Genomic DNA, 21,229 nt, shown 5'->3' on the forward strand with positions numbered 1-21,229 from the left:
TGTGGCCGGTTAGCTCAGTTGGTTAGAGCGTGGTGCTAATAACGCCAAGGTCACGGGTTTGATCCCCGTATGGGCCATTTGCTTTTCTTGATGGACAAGAATGGAATAAGCTCATCGGTGGAGTGCATGAATACTTGAAAACATCATAGACACATATATCACAAAATCTCTTCAAATACATATCAGAAGCCAGTGGGAGTGTCATCCTTTGGCTGATGAAGATTTTTCTCTACATGGCTCAGTGACTTTTGTCTCAAATCAAGCAATATGGCATAACTAAGATATGCAAGGGCAAATTAATCAGTTATTATATTGCTGCTCAAACATAGAGGGCACTAGGTGTTACTAGAAGAAAAAGAAGAAGAAGATATGTGCTCCCCTCTCATTAGTGCACACTGAAGTAAAAAAAAATGGAGAATTTCTAAAGACCAGAGCACAAGTAATGGATCTCTGCATTCTTATTGCATCTTTTCTTATTTCCAAATATTTGACATACTTCTGATTTGATAAGTTTAAAAATGAGTTTAAACAAAGGACACCACTGAAGATGATGGAATTTATATGAATTTTAAATGAAGATTTGCAATACTCATACATTGAATGAAAATGGAGCTTTGAACAAAAGGAAAATAAACAATGTTAGCTCCCACGAGATATGAACTCAGATTACTAGATTCAAAGTCCAGGGTGCTAACAATTACACCATGGAACCCTCACCTGAGCAATGGCATCAACTGAAGTGTGCTCATCTTTTAAATGCAAAGAAAAGAAATTCAATACTTTATATATATTATTTCAAGTTTCTAATAAGCTCAGGGATGCAATAGGTATTATGTAGAAAATTTGTCCAAAACCAATGATAATATATAAAAAGTAACCTATTTTTTAAAGGAGAAGATAGATACTAGAAACCTAAATGCCTAGAACCAATTTCAGTTGGAACATCACCCCTTATGTTATCCTAGCATTGAATTGACAGTTTTTCTGTATTTCCATATTTGCATATCAGCCACTTACAATTGTTTCAAGCTTTATAAGAGAGGACTGCCTTTTTTATAGACCAAGGATGAAAGTCTCTTGTGAGTTAAGTCTGATAATGACATCACAATTTGTAAATTAAGCTATAGTATGATTACAGAGTGTAGACTGCATAAAAAGTGCTTTCCTATGGATTGAAGTTTGTATTTTCTTAAGCTTTGCATTCCAAAATGGGCTAGCATTCTTTATTTCCAATGGGCACATTAAGCTACTTCCCCAATATATATTTTTTGTGTTAAAAGTTATTCATACACAACTTGGTAAAACATACTAAATTTAATACATAATGGATTACATCCTGGGATTATCTTTTTCAACAATCTGTTAATTTACAATTAAAAATTGTGTATTAGATTTTTTAGATTGATTTTGCTTAGATTTGCATATACTCCTTGTCTAAATTGTCTATTTTTATACTATTAGTAGATGCCTTAATATTTGTTATTATCCTATCTAATATTTATTTTTATTTTGTAATGTGGAAAGAAACTGGAGCATTTTTATGATACCCATGCTTCAAGTGACTCTATGGCTTAAGCTTTTTTTTTTTGAAAAATTAAATGCTATAAAAACAAAATATGATCTGTGCTTTGAGGTACATTTGCCAGTTTTGTGTTTGCTTGCAGTGATATCTGTGGCCGGTTAGCTCAGTTGGTTAGAGCGTGGTGCTAAGAACACCAAGGTCACGGGTTCGATCCCCGTATGGGCCATTTGCTTTTCTTGATGGACAAGAATGGAATAAGCTCATCGGTGGAGTGCATGAATACTTGAAAACATCATAGACACATATATCACAAAATCTCTTCAAATACATATCAGAAGCCAGTGGGAGTGTCATCCTTTGGCTGATGAAGATTTTTCTCTACATGGCTCAGTGACTTTTGTCTCAAATCAAGCAATATGGCATAACTAAGATATGCAAGGGCAAATTAATCAGTTATTATATTGCTGCTCAAACATAGAGGGCACTAGGTGTTACTAGAAGAAAAAGAAGAAGAAGATATGTGCTCCCCTCTCATTAGTGCACACTGAAGTAAAAAAAAATGGAGAATTTCTAAAGACCAGAGCACAAGTAATGGATCTCTGCATTCTTATTGCATCTTTTCTTATTTCCAAATATTTGACATACTTTTGATTTGATAAGCTTAAAAATGAGTTTAAACAAAGGACACCACTGAAGATGATGGAATTTATATGAATTTTAAATGAAGATTTGCAATACTCATACATTGAATGAAAATGGAGCTTTGAACAAAAGGAAAATAAACAATGTTAGCTCCCATGAGATATGAACTCAGATTACTAGATTCAAAGTCCAGGGTGCTAACAATTACACCATGGAACCCTCGCCTGAGCAATGGCATCTACTGAAGTGCGCTCATCTTTTAAATGCAAAGAAAAGAAATTCAATACTTTATATATATTATTTCCAGTTTCTAATAAGCTCAGGGATGCAATAGGTATTATGTAGAATATTTGTCCAAAACCAATGATAATATATAAAAAGTAACCTATTTTTTAAAGGAGAAGATAGATACTAGAAACCTAAATGCCTAGGACCAATTTCAGTTGGAACATCACCCCTTATGTTATCCTAGCATTGAATTGACAGTTTTTCTGTATTTCCATATTTGCATATCAGCCACTTACAATTGTTTCAAGCTTTATAAGAGAGGACTGCCTTTTTTATAGACCAAGGATGAAAGTCTCTTGTGAGTTAAGTCTGATAATGACATCACAATTTGTAAATTAAGCTATAGTATGATTACAGAGTGTAGACTGCATAAAAAGTGCTTTCCTATGGATTGAAGTTTGTATTTTCTTAAGCTTTGCATTCCAAAATGGGCTAGCATTCTTTATTTCCAATGGGCACATTAAGCTACTTCCCCAATATATATTTTTTTGTGTTAAAAGTTATTCATACACAACTTGGTAAAACATACTAAATTTAATACATAATGGATTACATCCTGGGATTATCTTTTTCAACAATCTGTTAATTTACAATTAAAAATTGTGTATTAGATTTTTTAGATTGATTTTGCTTAGATTTGCATATACTCCTTGTCTAAATTGTCTATTTTTATACTATTAGTAGATGCCTTAATATTTGTTATTATCCTATCTAATATTTATTTTTATTTTGTAATGTGGAAAGAAACTGGAGCATTTTTATGATACCCATGCTTCAAGTGACTCTATGGCTTAAGCTTTTTTTTTTTGAAAAATTAAATGCTATAAAAACAAAATATGATCTGTGCTTTGAGGTACATTTGCCAGTTTTGTGTTTGCTTGCAGTGATATCTGTGGCCGGTTAGCTCAGTTGGTTAGAGCGTGGTGCTAAGAACACCAAGGTCACGGGTTCGATCCCCGTATGGGCCATTTGCTTTTCTTGATGGACAAGAATGGAATAAGCTCATCGGTGGAGTGCATGAATACTTGAAAACATCATAGACACATATATCACAAAATCTCTTCAAATACATATCAGAAGCCAGTGGGAGTGTCATCCTTTGGCTGATGAAGATTTTTCTCTACATGGCTCAGTGACTTTTGTCTCAAATCAAGCAATATGGCATAACTAAGATATGCAAGGGCAAATTAATCAGTTATTATATTGCTGCTCAAACATAGAGGGCACTAGGTGTTACTATAAGAAAAAGAAGAAGAAGATATGTGCTCCCCTCTCATTAGTGCACACTGAAGTAAAAAAAAATGGAGAATTTCTAAAGACCAGAGCACAAGTAATGGATCTCTGCATTCTTATTGCATCTTTTCTTATTTCCAAATATTTGACATACTTTTGATTTGATAAGCTTAAAAATGAGTTTAAACAAAGGACACCACTGAAGATGATGGAATTTATATGAATTTTAAATGAAGATTTGCAATACTCATACATTGAATGAAAATGGAGCTTTGAACAAAAGGAAAATAAACAATGTTAGCTCCCATGAGATATGAACTCAGATTACTAGATTCAAAGTCCAGGGTGCTAACAATTACACCATGGAACCCTCGCCTGAGCAATGGCATCTACTGAAGTGCGCTCATCTTTTAAATGCAAAGAAAAGAAATTCAATACTTTATATATATTATTTCCAGTTTCTAATAAGCTCAGGGATGCAATAGGTATTATGTAGAATATTTGTCCAAAACCAATGATAATATATAAAAAGTAACCTATTTTTTAAAGGAGAAGATAGATACTAGAAACCTAAATGCCTAGGACCAATTTCAGTTGGAACATCACCCCTTATGTTATCCTAGCATTGAATTGACAGTTTTTCTGTATTTCCATATTTGCATATCAGCCACTTACAATTGTTTCAAGCTTTATAACAGAGGACTGCCTTTTTTATAGACCAAGGATGAAAGTCTCTTGTGAGTTTAGTCTGATAATGACATCACAATTTGTAAATTAAGCTATAGTATGATTACAGAGTGTAGACTGAATAAAAAGTGCTTTCCTATGGATTGAAGTTTGTATTTTCTTAAGCTTTGCATTCCAAAATGGGCTAGCATTCTTTATTTCCAATGGGCACATTAAGCTACTTCCCCAATATATATTTTTTTGTGTTAAAAGTTATTCATACACAACTTGGTAAAACATACTAAATTTAATACATAATGGATTACATCCTGGGATTATCTTTTTCAACAATCTGTAAATTTACAATTAAAAATTGTGTATAAGATTTTTTAGATTGCTTTTGCTTAGATTTGCATATACTCCTTGTCTAAATTATCTATTTTTATACTATTAGTAGATGCCTTAATCTTTGTTATTATCCTATCTAATATTTATTTTTATTTTGTAATGTGGAAAGAAACTGGAGCATTTTTATGATACCCATGCTTCAAGTGACTCTATGGTTTAAGCTTTTTTTTGAAAAATGAAATGCTATAAAAACAAAATATGATCTGTGCTTTGAGGTACATTTGCCAGTTTTGTGTTTGCTTGCAGTGATATTTGTAGCCGGTTAGCTCAGTTGGTTAGAGCGTGGTGCTAAAAACACCAAGGTCACGGGTTCGATCCCCGTATAGGCCATTTGCTTCTCTTGATGGACAAGAATGGAATAAGCTTATCGGTGGAGTGCATGAATACTTGAAAACATCATAGACACATATATCACAAAATCTCTTCAAATACATATCAGAAGCCAGTGGGAGTGTCATCCTTTGGCTGATGAAGATTTTTCTCTACATGGCTCAGTGACTTTTGTCTCAAATCAAGCAATATGGCATAACTAAGATATGCAAGGGCAAATTAATCAGTTATTATATTGCTGCTCAAACATAGAGGGCACTAGGTGTTACTAGAAGAAAAAGAAGAAGATATGTGCTCCCCTCTCATTAGTGCACACTGAAGTAAAAAAAAATGGAGAATTTCTAAAGACCAGAGCACAAGTAATGGATCTCTGCATTCTTATTGCATCTTTTCTTATTTCCAAATATTTGACATACTTCTGATTTGATAAGCTTAACAATGAGTTTCAAACAAAGGACACCACTGAAGATGATGGAATTTATATGAATTTTAAATGAAGATTTGCAATACTCATACATTGAATGAAAATGGAGCTTTGAACAAAAGGAAAATAAACAATGTTAGCTCCCACGAGATATGAACTCAGATTACTAGATTCAAAGTCCAGGGTGCTAACAATTACACCATGGAACCCTCGCCTGAGCAATGGCATCTATTGAAGTGCGCTCATCTTTTAAATGCAAAGAAAAGAAGTACAATACTTTATATATATTATTTCCAGTTTCTAATAAGCTCAGGGATGCAATAGGTATTATGTAGAATATTTGTCCAAACCCAATGATAATATATAAAAAGTAACCTATTTTTTAAAGGAGAAGATAGATACTAGAAACCTAAATGCCTAGGACCAATTTCAGTTGGAACATCACCCCTTATGTTATCCTAGCATTGAATTGACAGTTTTTCTGTATTTCCATATTTGCATATCAGCCACTTACAATTGTTTCAAGCTTTATAAGAGAGGACTGCCTTTTTTATAGACCAAGGATGAAAGTCTCTTGTGAGTTAAGTCTGATAATGACATCACAATTTGTAAATTAAGCTATAGTATGATTACAGAGTGTAGACTGAATAAAAAGTGCTTTCCTATGGATTGAAGTTTGTATTTTCTTAAGCTTTGCATTCCAAAATGGGCTAGCATTCTTTATTTCCAATGGGCACATTAAGCTACTTCCCCAATATATATTTTTTTGTGTTAAAAGTTATTCATACACAACTTGGTAAAACATACTAAATTTAATACATAATGGATTACATCCTGGGATTATCTTTTTCAACAATCTGTAAATTTACAATTAAAAATTGTGTATTAGATTTTTCAGATTGATTTTGCTTAGATTTGCATATACTCCTTGTCTAAATTGTCTATTTTTATACTATTACTAGATGCCTTAATCTTTGTTATTATCCTATCTAATATTTATTTTTATTTTGTAATGTGGAAAGAAACTGGAGCATTTTTATGATACCCATGCTTCAAGTGACTCTATGTCTTAAGCTTTTTTTTTTTGGAAAAAAGAAATGCTATAAAAACAAAAAATGATCTGTGCTTTGAGGTACATTTGCCAGTTTTGTGTTTGCTTGCAATAACATCTGTGGTCGGTTAGCTCAGTTGGTTAGAGCGTGGTGCTAATAATGCCAAGGTCAAGGGTTCTATCCCCGTATGGGCCATTTGCTTTTCTTGATGGACAAGAATGGAATAAGCTCATCGGTGGAGTGCATGAATACTTGAAAACATCATAGACACATATATCACAAAATCTCTTCAAATACATATCAGAAGCCAGTGGGAGTGTCATCCTTTGGCTGATGAAGATTTTTCTCTACATGGCTCAGTGACTTTTGTCTCAAATCAAGCAATATGGCATAACTAAGATATGCAAGGGCAAATTAATCAGTTATATTGCTGCTCAAACATAGAGGGCACTAGGTGTTACTAGAAGAAGAAGAAGATATGTGCTCCCCTCTCATTAGTGCACACTGAAGTAAAAAAAATGGAGAATTTCTAAAGACCAGAGCACAAGTAATGGATCTCTGCATTCTTATTGCATCTTTTCTTATTTCCAAATATTTGACATACTTCTGATTTGATAAGTTTAAAAATGAGTTTAAACAAAGGACACCACTGAAGATGATGGAATTTATATTAATTTTAAATGAAGATTTGCAATACTCATACATTGAATGAAAATGGAGCTTTGAACAATAGGAAAATAAACAATGTTAGCTCCCACGAGATATGAACTCAGATTACTAGATTCAAAGTCCAGGGTGCTAACAATTACACCATGGAACCCTCACCTGAGCAATGGCATCTACTGAAGTGCGCTCATCTTTTAAATGCAAAGAAAAGAAATTCAATACTTTATATATATTATTTCAAGTTTCTAATAAGCTCAGGGATGCAATAGGTATTATGTAGAATATTTGTCCAAAACCAATGATAATATATAAAAAGTAACCTATTTTTTAAAGTAGAAGATAGATACTAGAAATCTAAATGCCTAGGACCAATTTCAGTTGGAGCATCACCCCTTATTTTATCCTAGCATTGAATTGACAGTTTTTCTGTATTTCCATATTTGCATGTCAGCCACTTACAATTGTTTCAAGCTTTATAACAGAGGACTGCCTTTTTTATAGACCAAGGATGAAAGTCTCTTATGAGTTAAGTCTGATAATGACATCACAATTTGTAAATTAAGCTATAGTATGATTACAGAGTGTAGACTGAATAAAAAGTGCTTTCCTATGGATTGAAGTTTGTATTTTCTTAAGCTTTGCATTCCAAAATGGGCTAGCATTCTTTATTTCCAATGGGCACATTAAGCTACTTCCCCAATATATATTTTTTTGTGTTAAAAGTTATTCATACACAACTTGGTAAAACATACTAAATTTAATACATAATGGATTACATCCTGGGATTATCTTTTTCAACAATCTGTAAATTTACAATTAAAAATTGTGTATTAGATTTTGTAGATTGATTTTGCTTAGATTTGCATATACTCCTTGTCTAAATTGTCTATTTTTATACTATTAGTAGATGCCTTAATATTTGTTATTATCCTATCTAATATTTATTTTTATTTTGTAATGTGGAAAGAAACTGGAGCATTTTTATGATACCCATGCTTCAAGTGACTCTATGGCTTAAGCTTTTTTTTAAAAAAAATTAAATGCTATAAAAACAAAATATGATCTGTGCTTTGAGGTACATTTGCCAGTTTTGTGTTTGCTTGCAGTGATATCTGTGGCCGGTTAGCTCAGTTGGTTAGAGCGTGGTGCTAATAACGCCAAGGTCACGGGTTTGATCCCCGTATGGGCCATTTGCTTTTCTTGATGGACAAGAATGGAATAAGCTCATCGGTGGAGTGCATGAATACTTGAAAACATCATAGACACATATATCACAAAATCTCTTCAAATACATATCAGAAGCCAGTGGGAGTGTCATCCTTTGGCTGATGAAGATTTTTCTCTACATGGCTCAGTGACTTTTGTCTCAAATCAAGCAATATGGCATAACTAAGATATGCAAGGGCAAATTAATCAGTTATTATATTGCTGCTCAAACATAGAGGGCACTAGGTGTTACTAGAAGAAAAAGAAGAAGAAGATATGTGCTCCCCTCTCATTAGTGCACACTGAAGTAAAAAAAAATGGAGAATTTCTAAAGACCAGAGCACAAGTAATGGATCTCTGCATTCTTATTGCATCTTTTCTTATTTCCAAATATTTGACATACTTCTGATTTGATAAGCTTAAAAATGAGTTTAAACAAAGGACACCACTGAAGATGATGGAATTTATATGAATTTTAAATGAAGATTTGCAATACTCATACATTGAATGAAAATGGAGCTTTGAACAAAAGGAAAATAAACAATGTTAGCTCCCACGAGATATGAACTCAGATTACTAGATTCAAAGTCCAGGGTGCTAACAATTACACCATGGAACCCTCGCCTGAGCAATGGCATCTACTGAAGTGCGCTCATCTTTTAAATGCAAAGAAAAGAAATTCAATACTTTATATATATTATTTCCAGTTTCTAATAAGCTCAGGGATGCAATAGGTATTATGTAGAATATTTGTCCAAAACCAATGATAATATATAAAAAGTAACCTATTTTTTAAAGGAGAAGATAGATACTAGAAACCTAAATGCCTAGGACCAATTTCAGTTGGAACATCACCCCTTATGTTATCCTAGCATTGAATTGACAGTTTTTCTGTATTTCCATATTTGCATATCAGCCACTTACAATTGTTTCAAGCTTTATAAGAGAGGACTGCCTTTTTTATAGACCAAGGATGAAAGTCTCTTGTGAGTAAAGTCTGATAATGACATCACAATTTGTAAATTAAGCTATAGTATGATTACAGAGTGTAGACTGAATAAAAAGTGCTTTCCTATGGATTGAAGTTTGTATTTTCTTAAGCTTTGCATTCCAAAATGGGCTAGCATTCTTTATTTCCAATGGGCACATTAAGCTACTTCCCCAATATATATATTTTTGTGTTAAAAGTTATTCATACACAACTTGGTAAAACATACTAAATTTAATACATAATGGATTACATCCTGGGATTATCTTTTTCAACAATCTGTAAATTTACAATTAAAAATTGTGTATAAGATTTTTCAGATTGATTTTGCTTAGATTTGCATATACTCCTTGTCTAAATTGTCTATTTTTATACTATTACTAGATGCCTTAATCTTTGTTATTATCCTATCTAATATTTATTTTTATTTTGTAATGTGGAAAGAAACTGGAGCATTTTTATGATACCCATGCTTCAAGTGACTCTATGTCTTAAGCTTTTTTTTGAAAAAAGAAATGCTATAAAAACAAAATATGATCTGTGCTTTGAGGTACATTTGCCAGTTTTGTGTTTGCTTGCAATAACATCCGTGGCCGGTTAGCTCAGTTGGTTAGAGCATGGTGCTAATAATGCCAAGGTCAAGGGTTCTATCCCCGTATGGGCCATTTGCTTTTCTTGATGGACAAGAATGGAATAAGCTCATCGGTGGAGTGCATGAATACTTGAAAACATCATAGACACATATATCACAAAATATCTTCAAATACATATAAGAAACCAGTGGGAGTGTCATCCTTTGGCTGATGAAGATTTTTCTCTACATGGCTCAGTGACTTTGGTCTCAAATCAAGCAATATGGCATAACTATGATATGCAAGGGCAAATTAATCAGTTATTATATTGCTGCTCAAACATAGAGGGCACTAGGTGTTACTAGAAGAAGAAGAAGAAGAAGAAGAAGAAGATATGTGCTCCCCTCTCATTAGTGCACACTGAAGTAAAAAAAAATGGAGAATTTCTAAAGACCAGAGCACAAGTAATGGATCTCTGCATTCTTATTGCATCTTTTCTTATTTCCATATATTTGACATACTTCTGATTTGATAAGTTTAAAAATGAGTTTAAACAAAGGACACCACTGAAGATGATGGAATTTATATGAATTTTAAATGAAGATTTGCAATACTCATACATTGAATGAAAATGGAGCTTTGAACAAAAGGAAAATAAACAATGTTAGCTCCCACGAGATATGAACTCAGATGACTAGATTCAAAGTCCATGGTGCTAACAATTACACCATGGAACCCTCACCTGAGTAATGGCATCTACTGAAGTGCGCTCATCTTTTAAATGCAAAGAAAAGAAATTCAATGCTTTATATATATTATTTCAAGTTTCTAATAAGCTCAGGGATGCAATAGGTATTATGTAGAATATTTGTCCAAACCCAATGATAATATATAAAAAGTAACCTATTTTTAAAGGAGAAGATAGATACTAGAAACCTAAATGCCTAGGACCAATTTCAGTTGGAGCATCACCCCTTATGTTATCCTAGCATTGAATTGACAGTTTTTCTGTATTTCCATATTTGCATATCAGCCACTTACAATTGTTTCAAGCTTTATAACAGAGGACTGCCTTTTTTATAGACCAAGGATGAAAGTCTCTTGTGAGTTAAGTCTGATAATGACATCACAATTTGTAAATTAAGCTATAGTATGATTACAGAGTGTAGACTGAATAAAAAGTGCTTTCCTATGGATTGAAGTTTGTATTTTCTTAAGCTTTGCATTCCAAAATGGGCTAGCATTCTTTATTTCCAATGGGCACATTAAGCTACTTCCCCAATATATATTTTTTTGTGTTAAAAGTTATTCATACACAACTTGGTAAAACATACTAAATTTAATACATAATGGATTACATCCTGGGATTATCTTTTTAAACAATCTGTAAATTTACAATTAAAAATTGTGTATTAGATTTTTTAGATTGATTTTGCTTAGATTTGCATATACTCCTAGTCTAAATTGTCTATTTTTATACTATTACTAGATGCCTTAATCTTTGTTATTATCCTATCTAATATTTATTTTTATTTTGTAATGTGGAAAGAAACTGGAGTATTTTTATGATACCCATGCTTCAAGTGACTCTATGGCTTAAGCTTTTTTTTGAAAAATGAAATGCTATAAAAACAAAATATGATCTGTGCTTTGAGGTACATTTGCCAGTTTTGTGTTTGCTGGCAGTAATATGTGTGGCCTGTTAGCTCAGTTGGTTAGAGCGTGGTACTAATAATGCCAAGGTCACGGGTTCGATCCCCGTATGGGCCATTTGCTTTTCTTGAAGGACAAGAATGGAATAAGCTCATCGTGGAGTGCATGAATACTTGAAAACATCATAGACACATATATCACAAAATTTTTTCAAATACATATCAGAAGCCAGTGGGAGTGTCATCCTTTGGCTGATGAAGATTTTTCTCTACATGGCTCAGTGACTTTTGTCTCAAATCAAGCAATATGACATAACTAAGATATGCAAGGGCAAATTAATCAGTTATTATATTGCTGCTCAAACATAGAGGGCACTAGGTGTTACTAGAAGAAGAAGAAGATATGTGCTCCCCTCTCATTAGTGCACACTGAAGTAAAAAAAAATGGAGAATTTCTAAAGACCAGAGCACAAGTAATGGATCTCTGCATTCTTATTGCATCTTTTCTTATTTCCAAATATTTGACATACTTCTGATTTGATAAGTTTAAAAATGAGTTTAAACAAAGGACACCACTGAAGATGATGGAATTTATATGAATTTTAAATGAAGATTTGCAATACTCATACATTGAATGAAAATGGAGCTTTGAACAAAAGGAAAATAAACAATGTTAGCTCCCACGAGATATGAACTCAGATTACTAGATTCAAAGTCCAGGGTGCTAACAATTACACCATGGAACCCTCACCTGAGCAATGGCATCTACTGAAGTGCGCTCATCTTTTAAATGCAAAGAAAAGAAATTCAATTCTTTATATATATTATTTCAAGTTTCTAATAAGCTCAGGGATGCAATAGGTATTATGTAGAATATTTGTCCAAACCCAATGATAATATATAAAAAGTAACCTATTTTTTAAAGGAGAAGATAGATACTAGAAACCTAAATGCCTAGGACCAATTTCAGTTGGAGCATCACCCCTTATGTTATCCTAGCATTGAATTGACAGTTTTTCTGTATTTCCATATTTGCATATCAGCCACTTACAATTGTTTCAAGCTTTATAACAGAGGACTGCCTTTTTTATAGACCAAGGATGAAAGTCTCTTGTGAGTTTAGTCTGATAATGACATCACAATTTGTAAATTAAGCTATAGTATGATTACAGAGTGTAGACTGAATAAAAAGTGCTTTCCTATGGATTGAAGTTTGTATTTTCTTAAGCTTTGCATTCCAAAATGGGCTAGCATTCTTTATTTCCAATGGGCACATTAAGCTACTTCCCCAATATATATATTTTTGTGTTAAAAGTTATTCATACACAACTTGGTAAAACATACTAAATTTAATACATAATGGATTACATCCTGGGATTATATTTTTCAACAATCTGTAAATTTACAATTAAAAATTGTGTATAAGATTTTTTAGATTGCTTTTGCTTAGATTTGCATATACTCCTTGTCTAAATTGTCTATTTTTATACTATTAGTAGATGCCTTAATCTTTGTTATTATCCTATCTAATATTTATTTTTATTTTGTAATGTGGAAAGAAACTGGAGCATTTTTATGATACCCATGCTTCAAGTGACTCTATGGTTTAAGCTTTTTTTTGAAAAATGAAATGCTATAAAAACAAAATATGATCTGTGCTTTGAGGTACATTTGCCAGTTTTGTGTTTGCTTGTAGTGATATTTGTGGCCGGTTAGCTCAGTTGGTTAGAGCGTGGTGCTAAAAACACCAAGGTCACGGGTTCGATCCCCGTATAGGCCATTTGCTTCTCTTGATGGACAAGAATGGAATAAGCTTATCGGTGGAGTGCATGAATACTTGAAAACATCATAGACACATATATCACAAAATCTCTTCAAATACATATCAGATGCCAGTGGGAGTGTCATCCTTTGGCTGATGAAGATTTTTCTCTACATGGCTCAGTGACTTTTGTCTCAAATCAAGCAATATGGCATAACTAAGATATGCAAGGGCAAATTAATCAGTTATTATATTGCTGCTCAAACATAGAGGGCACTAGGTGTTACTAGAAGAAAAAGAAGAAGATATGTGCTCCCCTCTCATTAGTGCACACTGAAGTAAAAAAAAATGGAGAATTTCTAAAGACCAGAGCACAAGTAATGGATCTCTGCATTCTTATTGCATCTTTTCTTATTTCCAAATATTTGACATACTTCTGATTTGATAAGCTTAAAAATGAGTTTAAACAAAGGACACCACTGAAGATGATGGAATTTATATGAATTTTAAATGAAGATTTGCAATACTCATACATTGAATGAAAATGGAGCTTTGAACAAAAGGAAAATAAACAATGTTAGCTCCCACGAGATATGAACTCAGATTACTAGATTCAAAGTCCAGGGTGCTAACAATTACACCATGGAACCCTCGCCTGAGCAATGGCATCTATTGAAGTGCGCTCATCTTTTAAATGCAAAGAAAAGAAATTCAATACTTTATATATATTATTTCCAGTTTCTAATAAGCTCAGGGATGCAATAGGTATTATGTAGAATATTTGTCCAAACCCAATGATAATATATAAAAAGTAACCTATTTTTTAAAGGAGAAGATAGATACTAGAAACCTAAATGCCTAGGACTAATTTCAGTTGGAACATCACCCCTTATGTTATCCTAGCATTGAATTGACAGTTTTTCTGTATTTCCATATTTGCATATCAGCCACTTACAATTGTTTCAAGCTTTATAACAGAGGACTGCCTTTTTTATAGACCAAGGATGAAAGTCTCTTGTGAGTTAAATCTGATAATGACATCACAATTTGTAAATTAAGCTATAGTATGATTACAGAGTGTAGACTGAATAAAAAGTGCTTTCCTATGGATTGAAGTTTGTATTTTCTTAAGCTTTGCATTCCAAAATGGGCTAGCATTCTTTATTTCCAATGGGCACATTAAGCTACTTCCCCAATATATTTTTTTTTTTGTGTTAAAAGTTATTCATACACAACTTGGTAAAACATACTAAATTTAATACATAATGGATTACATCCTGGGATTATCTTTTTCAACAATCTGTAAATTTACAATTAAAAATTGTGTATTAGATTTTTCAGATTGATTTTGCTTAGATTTGCATATACTCCTTGTCTAAATTGTCTATTTTTATACTATTACTAGATGCCTTAATCTTTGTTATTATCCTATCTAATATTTATTTTTATTTTGTAATGTGGAAAGAAACTGGAGCATTTTTATGATACCCATGCTTCAAGTGACTCTATGTCTTAAGCTTTTTTTTTTTGGAAAAAAGAAATGCTATAAAAACAAAATATGATCTGTGCTTTGAGGTACATTTGCCAGTTTTTTTTTTGCTTGCAATAAAATCTGTGGCCGGTTAGCTCAGTTGGTTAGAGCGTGGTGCTAATAATGCCAAGGTCAAGGGTTCTATCCCCGTATGGGCCATTTGCTTTTATTGATGGACAAGAATGGAATAAGCTCATCGGTGGAGTGCATGAATACTTGAAAACATCATAGACACATATATCACAAAATCTCTTCAAATACATATCAGAAGCCAGTGGGAGTGTCATCCTTTGGCTGATGAAGATTTTTCTCTACATGGCTAAGTGACTTTTGTCTCAAATCAAGCAATATGGCATAACTAAGATATGCAAGGGCAAATTAATCAGTTATATTGCTGCTCAAACATAGAGGGCACTAGGTGTTACTAGAAGAAGAAGAAGATATGTGCTCCCCTCTCATTAGTGCACACTGAAGTAAAAAAAAATGGAGAATTTCTAAAGACCAGAGCACAAGTAATGGATCTCTGCATTCTTATTGCATCTTTTCTTATTTCCAAATATTTGACATACTTCTGATTTGATAAGTTTAAAAATGAGTTTAAACAAAGGACACCACTGAAGATGATGGAATTTATATGAATTTTAAATGAAGATTTGCAATACTCATACATTGAATGAAAATGGAGCTTTGAACAAAAGGAAAATAAACAATGTTAGCTCCCATGAGATATGAACTCAGATTACTAGATTCAAAGTCCAGGGTGCTAACAATTACACCATGGAACCCTCACCTGAGCAATGGCATCTACTGAAGTGCGCTCATCTTTTAAATGCAAAGAAAAGAAATTCAATACTTTATATATATTATTTCAAGTTTCTAATAAGCTCAGGGATGCAATAGGTATTATGTAGAATATTTGTCCAAACCCAATGATAATATATAAAAAGTAACCTATTTTTTAAAGGAGAATATAGATACTAGAAACCTAAATGCCTAGGACCAATTTCAGTTGGAGCATCACCCCTTATATTATCCTAGCATTGAATTGACAGTTTTTCTGTATTTCCATATTTGCATATCAGCCACTTACAATTGTTTCAAGCTTTATAACAGAGGACTGCCTTTTTTATAGACCAAGGATGAAAGTCTCTTGTGAGTTAAGTCTGATAATGACATCACAATTTGTAAATTAAGCTATAGTATGATTACAGAGTGTAGACTGAATAAAAAGTGCTTTCCTATGGATTGAAGTTTGTATTTTCTTAAGCTTTGCATTCCAAAATGGGCTAGCATTCTTTATTTCCAATGGGCACATTAAGCTTCTTCCCCAATATATATTTTTTTGTGTTAAAAGTTATTCATACACAACTTGGTAAAACATACTAAATTTAATACATAATGGATTACATCCTGGGATTATCTTTTTCAACAATCTGTAAATTTACAATTAAAAATTGTGTATTAGATTTTTTAGATTGATTTTGCTTAGATTTGCATATACTCCTAGTCTAAATTGTCTATTTTTATACTATTAGTAGATGCCTTAATCTTTGTTATTATCCTATCTAATATTTATTTTTATTTTGTAATGTGGAAAGAAACTGGAGCATTTTTATGATACCCATGCTTCAAGTGACTCTATGGTTTAAGCTTTTTTTTGAAAAATGAAATGCTATAAAAACAAAATATGATCTGTGCTTTGAGGTACATTTGCCAGTTTTGTGTTTTCTTGCAGTAATATCTGTGGCCGGTTAGCTCAGTTGGTTAGAGTGTGGTGCTAATAACACCAAGGTCAAGGGTTCGATCCCCGTATGGGCCATTTGCTTTTATTGATGGACAAGAATGGAATAAGCTCATCGGTGGAGTGCATGAATACTTGAAAACATCATAGACACATATATCACAAAATCTCTTCAAATACATATCAGAAGCCAGTGGGAGTGTCATCCTTTGGCTGATGAAGATTTTTCTCTACATGGCTCAGTGACTTTTGTCTCAAATCAAGCAATATGGCATAACTAAGATATGCAAGGGCAAATTAATCAGTTATATTGCTGCTCAAACATAGAGGGCACTAGGTGTTACTAGAAGAAGAAGAAGATATGTGCTCCCCTCTCATTAGTGCACACTGAAGTAAAAAAAATGGAGAATTTCTAAAGACCAGAGCACAAGTAATGGATCTCTGCATTCTTATTGGATCTTTTCTTATTTCCAAATATTTGACATACTTCTGATTTGATAAGTTTAAAAATGAGTTTAAACAAAGGACACCACTGAAGATGATGGAATTTATATGAATTTTAAATGAAGATTTGCAATACTTATACATTGAATGAAAATGGAGCTTTGAACAAAAGGAAAATAAACAATGTTAGCTCCCATGAGATATGAACTCAGATTACTAGATTCAAAGTCCAGGGTGCTAACAATTACACCATGGAACCCTCACCTGAGCAATGGCATCTACTGAAGTGCGCTCATCTTTTAAATGCAAAGAAAAGAAATTCAATACTTTATATATATTATTTCAAGTTTCTAATAAGCTCAGGGATGCAATAGGTATTATGTAGAATATTTGTCCAAACCCAATGATAATATATAAAAAGTAACCTATTTTTTAAAGGAGAATATAGATACTAGAAACCTAAATGCCTAGGACCAATTTCAGTTGGAGCATCACCCCTTATATTATCCTAGCATTGAATTGACAGTTTTTCTGTATTTCCATATTTGCATATCAGCCACTTACAATTGTTTCAAGCTTTATAACAGAGGACTGCCTTTTTTATAGACCAAGGATGAAAGTCTCTTGTGAGTTAAGTCTGATAATGACATCACAATTTGTAAATTAAGCTATAGTATGATTACAGAGTGTAGACTGAATAAAAAGTGCTTTCCTATGGATTGAAGTTTGTATTTTCTTAAGCTTTGCATTCCAAAATGGGCTAGCATTCTTTATTTCCAATGGGCACATTAAGCTTCTTCCCCAATATATATTTTTTTGTGTTAAAAGTTATTCATACACAACTTGGTAAAACATACTAAATTTAATACATAATGGATTACATCCTGGGATTATCTTTTTCAACAATCTGTAAATTTACAATTAAAAATTGTGTATTAGATTTTTTAGATTGATTTTGCTTAGATTTGCATATACTCCTAGTCTAAATTGTCTATTTTTATACTATTACTAGATGCCTTAATCTTTGTAATTATCCTATCTAATATTTATTTTTATTTTGCAATGTGGAAAGAAACTGGAGCATTTTTATGATACCCATGCTTCAAGTGACTCTATGGCTTAAGCTTTTTTTTGAAAAATGAAATGCTATAAAAACAAAATATGATCTGTGCTTTGAGGTACATTTGCCAGTTTTGTGTTTGCTTGCAGTGATATCTGTGGCCGGTTAGCTCAGTTGGTTAGAGCGATTTTTCTCTACATGGCTCAGTGACTTTTGTCTCAAATCAAGCAATATGGCATAAGTAAGATATGCAAGGGCAAATTAAACAGTTATATTGCTGCTCAAACATAGAGGGCACTAGGTGTTACTAGAAGAAGAAGAAGATATGTGCTCCCCTCTCATTAGTGCACACTGAAGTAAAAAAAAAATGGAGAATTTCTAAAGACCAGAGCACAAGTAATGGATCTCTGCATTCTTATTGCATCTTTTCTTATTTCCAAATATTTGACATACTTCTGATTTGATAAGTTTAAAAATGAGTTTAAACAAAGGACACCACTGAAGATGATGGAATTTATATGAATTTTAAATGAAGATTTGCAATACTCATACATTGAATGAAAATGGAGCTTTGAACAAAAGGAAAATAAACAATGTTAGCTCCCATGAGATATGAACTCAGATTACTAGATTCAAAGTCCAGGGTGCTAACAATTACACCATGGAACCCTCACCTGAGCAATGGCATCTACTGAAGTGCGCTCATCTTTTAAATGCAAAGAAAAGAAATTCAATACTTTATATATATTATTTCAAGTTTCTAATAAGCTCAGGGATGCAATAGGTATTATGTAGAATATTTGTCCAAACCCAATGATAATATATAAAAAGTAACCTATTTTTTAAAGGAGAATATAGATACTAGAAACCTAAATGCCTAGGACCAATTTCAGTTGGAGCATCACCCCTTATATTATCCTAGCATTGAATTGACAGTTTTTCTGTATTTCCATATTTGCATATCAGCCACTTACAATTGTTTCAAGCTTTATAACAGAGGACTGCCTTTTTTATAGACCAAGGATGAAAGTCTCTTGTGAGTTAAGTCTGATAATGACATCACAATTTGTAAATTAAGCTATAGTATGATTACAGAGTGTAGACTGAATAAAAAGTGCTTTCCTATGGATTGAAGTTTGTATTTTCTTAAGCTTTGCATTCCAAAATGGGCTAGCATTCTTTATTTCCAATGGGCACATTAAGCTTCTTCCCCAATATATATTTTTTTGTGTTAAAAGTTATTCATACACAACTTGGTAAAACATACTAAATTTAATACATAATGGATTACATCCTGGGATTATCTTTTTCAACAATCTGTAAATTTACAATTAAAAATTGTGTATTAGATTTTTTAGATTGATTTTGCTTAGATTTGCATATACTCCTAGTCTAAATTGTCTATTTTTATACTATTACTAGATGCCTTAATCTTTGTTATTATCCTATCTAATATTTATTTTTATTTTGTAATGTGGAAAGAAACTGGAGCATTTTTATGATACCCATGCTTCAAGTGACTCTATGGTTTAAGCTTTTTTTTGAAAAATGAAATGCTATAAAAACAAAATATGATCTGTGCTTTGAGGTACATTTGCCAGTTTTGTGTTTTCTTGCAGTAATATCTGTGGCCGGTTAGCTCAGTTGGTTAGAGTGTGGTGCTAATAACACCAAGGTCAAGGGTTCTATCCCCGTATGGGCCATTTGCTTTTATTGATGGACAAGAATGGAATAAGCTCATCGGTGGAGTGCATGAATACTTGAAAACATCATAGACACATATATCACAAAATCTCTTCAAATACATATCAGAAGCCAGTGGGAGTGTCATCCTTTGGCTGATGAAGATTTTTCTCTACATGGCTCAGTGACTTTTGTCTCAAATCAAGCAATATGGCATAACTAAGATATGCAAGGGCAAATTAATCAGTTATATTGCTGCTCAAACATAGAGGGCACTAGGTGTTACTAGAAGAAGAAGAAGATATGTGCTCCCCTCTCATTAGTGCACACTGAAGTAAAAAAAATGGAGAATTTCTAAAGACCAGAGCACAAGTAATGGATCTCTGCATTCTTATTGCATCTTTTCTTATTTCCAAATATTTGACATACTTCTGATTTGATAAGTTTAAAAATGAGTTTAAACAAAGGACACCACTGAAGATGATGGAATTTATATGAATTTTAAATGAAGATTTGCAATACTTATACATTGAATGAAAATGGAGCTTTGAACAAAAGGAAAATAAACAATGTTAGCTCCCACGAGATATGAACTCAGATGACTAGATTCAAAGTCCATGGTGCTAACAATTACACCATGGAACCCTCACCTGAGCAATGGCATCTACTGAAGTGCGCTCATCTTTTAAATGCAAAGAAAAGAAATTCAATACTTTATATATATTATTTCAAGTTTCTAATAAGCTCAGGGATGCAATAGGTATTATGTAGAATATATGTCCAAAACCAATTATAATATATAAAAAGTAACCTATTTTTTAAAGGAGAAGATAGATACTAGAAACCTAAATGCCTAGGACCAATTTCAGTTGGAGCATCACCCCTTATGTTATCCTAGCATTGAATTGACAGTTTTTCTGTATTTCCATATTTGCATATCAGCCACTTACAATTGTTTCAAGCTTTATAACAGAGGACTGCCTTTTTTATAGACCAAGGATGAAAGTCTCTTGTGAGTTAAGTCTGATAATGACATCACAATTTGTAAATTAAGCTATAGTATGATTACAGAGTGTAGACTGAATAAAAAGTGCTTTCCTATGGATTGAAGTTTGTATTTTCTTAAGCTTTGCATTCCAAAATGGGCTAGCATTCTTTATTTCCAATGGGCACATTAAGCTACTTCCCCAATATATATTTTTTTGTGTTAAAAGTTATTCATACACAACTTGGTAAAACATACTAAATTTAATACATAATGGATTACATCCTGGGATTATCTTTTTCAACAATCTGTAAATTTACAATTAAAAATTGTGTATTAGATTTTTTAGATTGATTTTGCTTAGATTTGCATAT

The 21,229-nt window shown here is 32.6% G+C and overlaps 12 non-coding genes across 12 annotated transcripts; all 12 read left to right on the forward strand.

Moving 5' to 3' along the window:
• The first annotated feature begins 3 nt into the window (after positions 1–3).
• TRNAI-AAU (transfer RNA isoleucine (anticodon AAU)) lies at positions 4–77 on the forward strand. The gene has a single exon. It is a non-coding gene; the product is annotated as a tRNA-Ile (tRNA).
• A 1,597-nt stretch (positions 78–1,674) lies between these two features.
• Positions 1,675–1,748, forward strand: TRNAL-AAG (transfer RNA leucine (anticodon AAG)). Its single transcript has one exon. It is a non-coding gene; the product is annotated as a tRNA-Leu (tRNA).
• Positions 1,749–3,346: 1,598 nt separating this feature from the next.
• Positions 3,347–3,420, forward strand: TRNAL-AAG (transfer RNA leucine (anticodon AAG)). The gene has a single exon. It is a non-coding gene; the product is annotated as a tRNA-Leu (tRNA).
• A 1,595-nt stretch (positions 3,421–5,015) lies between these two features.
• On the forward strand, positions 5,016–5,089 carry TRNAF-AAA (transfer RNA phenylalanine (anticodon AAA)). Its single transcript has one exon. It is a non-coding gene; the product is annotated as a tRNA-Phe (tRNA).
• A 1,597-nt stretch (positions 5,090–6,686) lies between these two features.
• Positions 6,687–6,760, forward strand: TRNAI-AAU (transfer RNA isoleucine (anticodon AAU)). Its single transcript has one exon. It is a non-coding gene; the product is annotated as a tRNA-Ile (tRNA).
• Positions 6,761–8,347: 1,587 nt separating this feature from the next.
• On the forward strand, positions 8,348–8,421 carry TRNAI-AAU (transfer RNA isoleucine (anticodon AAU)). The gene has a single exon. It is a non-coding gene; the product is annotated as a tRNA-Ile (tRNA).
• Positions 8,422–10,016: 1,595 nt separating this feature from the next.
• On the forward strand, positions 10,017–10,090 carry TRNAI-AAU (transfer RNA isoleucine (anticodon AAU)). Its single transcript has one exon. It is a non-coding gene; the product is annotated as a tRNA-Ile (tRNA).
• A 1,603-nt stretch (positions 10,091–11,693) lies between these two features.
• TRNAI-AAU (transfer RNA isoleucine (anticodon AAU)) lies at positions 11,694–11,767 on the forward strand. The gene has a single exon. It is a non-coding gene; the product is annotated as a tRNA-Ile (tRNA).
• A 1,588-nt stretch (positions 11,768–13,355) lies between these two features.
• On the forward strand, positions 13,356–13,429 carry TRNAF-AAA (transfer RNA phenylalanine (anticodon AAA)). Its single transcript has one exon. It is a non-coding gene; the product is annotated as a tRNA-Phe (tRNA).
• Positions 13,430–15,027: 1,598 nt separating this feature from the next.
• Positions 15,028–15,101, forward strand: TRNAI-AAU (transfer RNA isoleucine (anticodon AAU)). The gene has a single exon. It is a non-coding gene; the product is annotated as a tRNA-Ile (tRNA).
• A 1,586-nt stretch (positions 15,102–16,687) lies between these two features.
• TRNAI-AAU (transfer RNA isoleucine (anticodon AAU)) lies at positions 16,688–16,761 on the forward strand. Its single transcript has one exon. It is a non-coding gene; the product is annotated as a tRNA-Ile (tRNA).
• A 3,055-nt stretch (positions 16,762–19,816) lies between these two features.
• On the forward strand, positions 19,817–19,890 carry TRNAI-AAU (transfer RNA isoleucine (anticodon AAU)). The gene has a single exon. It is a non-coding gene; the product is annotated as a tRNA-Ile (tRNA).
• Positions 19,891–21,229: the final 1,339 nt, after the last annotated feature.

This window comes from Pseudophryne corroboree, unplaced genomic scaffold (genome assembly GCF_028390025.1).
Source record: "Pseudophryne corroboree isolate aPseCor3 unplaced genomic scaffold, aPseCor3.hap2 scaffold_822, whole genome shotgun sequence".
Taxonomy (NCBI): domain Eukaryota; kingdom Metazoa; phylum Chordata; class Amphibia; order Anura; family Myobatrachidae; genus Pseudophryne; species Pseudophryne corroboree.